Source organism: Mus caroli, chromosome 5 (assembly GCF_900094665.2).
Source record: "Mus caroli chromosome 5, CAROLI_EIJ_v1.1, whole genome shotgun sequence".
Lineage (NCBI taxonomy): Eukaryota > Metazoa > Chordata > Mammalia > Rodentia > Muridae > Mus > Mus caroli.
Genome location: NC_034574.1, coordinates 80045290 through 80047967, shown reverse-complemented (window position 1 = coordinate 80047967; position 2678 = coordinate 80045290). Strand labels below are relative to the sequence as shown.

General features: G+C 33.0%; 1 pseudogene; it reads left to right on the top strand.

The window, feature by feature from the left end:
• LOC110294878 overlaps window positions 1-2678 on the top strand; it is a 14876-nt pseudogene that overhangs the window by 11102 nt on the left and 1096 nt on the right.

Genomic DNA, 2678 nt, shown 5'->3' with positions numbered 1-2678 from the left:
AGACAGAGACAGAGAGACAAAGACAGAGACAGAGACACAGTCAGACAGACAGAGTGACAGACAGATGGATAGACAGATGAGTGCACAGGCAGGTGGACAGGCAGGCAGGCAGGCAGGCAGAGATAGAAAGACACAGAGTATGTGTATGTACTAATAAGCAAGCCAATTATTGTTATTTCCCTATTTATTTCTCAAGCATCTTTAGTTGCATTCTTTACCTTGGGAGGGGAGAAGGGTAAGGAAAGAAAGAGAAAAGTAATGAGTGGTACAAAGAACATATGAACTCTTTATGTCAACAAGTAATAACAAACACATGGTATTCTCAGCATTCATTTCTTCCATACAATATATACTTTGTGTGTTCAACTGATAATCATTTTCTATCACAAACCACATACCAGGACACATACCACATCAGTCATTCATCCCTCATACTTCTTCCATAAACCCTAGCTCCACAATAAAGAAAACCTAAGATACAGAAATCTCACTTACTCTCCTATGCACTTAGGTACTTCTTGCTCTGAGATATTAAAGCAATTTGGGCAAGTCAACTTAATTTTTATATTAAAACTTCCCAGCCTCTTTGAGCACTTTATTATATATGTATATTTAAGACTTTTAGTGAGAATCTTTTCTGATGTCCTTCTGATCTTAGGTCATCCAAAAAATAAAGCTTTTGTAAGTCATGGTGGAGCCAAGGGCATCTATGAGTCAATCCATCATGGGATCCTCATGTTTGGCATCCCTTTATTTGCAAAACAACATGACAACCTTGCTCACATGGTGGCCCAAGGAGCAACTGTTCCAGTAGACTTTCATACAATGTCCAGTTCAGATTTGCTCAATGCACTGAAGTCAGTCATCAATAACCCTTCATGAGTATAATAGTGAATTTATTTATTTGGGTTGTATTGGAATCCAGAACTTTACACATGCATACTGAGCAGGTATTCTATCAATGCGCTGTCACAAGCTCATTTATTACAGATAATTTCTCATGGGAAGATCCAAGGAGCAACAATAAACCTGAATAAAGAAATAATGATGAGGACAAAAAAACTGTATTAGACAGCAAGGGAATGTCAATGTGGTTTTTTTTTCCATTATTTTTGTATTAGAGTTTAAATTTAACTTAACATATTTCTCTTTCATCATGCAAAGCTCTGGAATACCAAAATTGTACCAATATCCCAGAACAAACGCCTCTCAGTTGTATTATTTTAAAAATGTCAGAGTTTTAGGGAAACTCAGATTATAGAAATTGCATATATATATATATATATATATATATATATATATATATATGAATGAAGATAGCTACCAGCAACCATTTTTCTTTTTCTTTAAAATGTCTCCTAAAATTTGAGTTTGTTAACCAGCAAGTTAACAATAATTTCTAATTCCAATTACATTTAATGCTTCCAATTTTATCTTTGCCAATATTTTGATTCCATCATTGATCTATGCTAAAAAAAATAGAGCTTTTGATTTTTACTCAATAGCATGGGCAAAAACTGATTCTACGTATAAATAGTGCACATCCTTAGGTTTTAAGTTGTGGTTACCTTTTAAGAAGATTGTAAAATTTTTAAAAATCACTTTGAAAGAAAGAACTTAGCACATTACTGTGTATTACACACAATAATGATTTACTTTCCAAATTGCTTCAGAGCATGCATTTAGTTAAATTATGCTTCCTTGTCATATAATTACATTCACCACAAATATTATGCATATATTTCATGCATTAAAACACAGACATTTGTTTAGAAGTATATTGGTGATAAATAAGTAACATACAAGTTTTTAAATCAAGTTAATTCAATTTAAGTAGATTTTAATCATTCCAATATGCACTTTGTGAAACAAATTTTCTTGTTACAGCTTTCACAAAAATATTTTTTCCTTTTTTCTTGGTTATTTTATTTTTTTACATTTCAAATGTTATCCCCACTTCCTGGTTTCCCCTCTGCTAGCCCCCTATCTCATCTCCACTCTTCTTGATGGTCAAATATAATATATATATATTTGTGTGTGTGTGTCTATATTTCTAATATTTAATAGACATGATTATGGCACTGGAAAATGGAGATGAGTTCTTAAATAGGCAATATATTTTGACGGCTTATGACACATTGAATTAGTCTTCAGTAAAGTATACATCATCCTTGTCATAGGCCTCACCTCCTATATAACAATATATTATTACTGCTGCCTTTGTCTCAAAAAAACAGTCTTCTCTGTGCATTTTATGGCTTACTTTCTTGACTGTATTATAAATAGCAAGAAGTGAAGTTGCATCTATTGTCATTAGTTCTGTGTTATGATACAGTACATTAAGCTTTAAACTTGATGATCAATGTCTATAAATAAGCCCCTTTCCTATATCTACAGGTGTGTTATCATATCATCACTATAATCAAATATCTCTTCAATGTTTCACTGTAAAATATTAAGCATTCTCAATATTAAAAATCACAACACAGAAAAGTACAAACAGTAATAGCAAGAATTTACTTACTGAGCAGTGGTGGCACACGCCTTTAATTCCAGCACTTGGGAGGCAGAGGCAGTCAGATTTCTCAGTCCAAGGCCAGCTGGGTCTACAGAGTGAGTCCAAGAATAGCCAGGGCTATACAAAGAAACCTTGCCAAAAAAAAAAAAAAAAAAAAAAA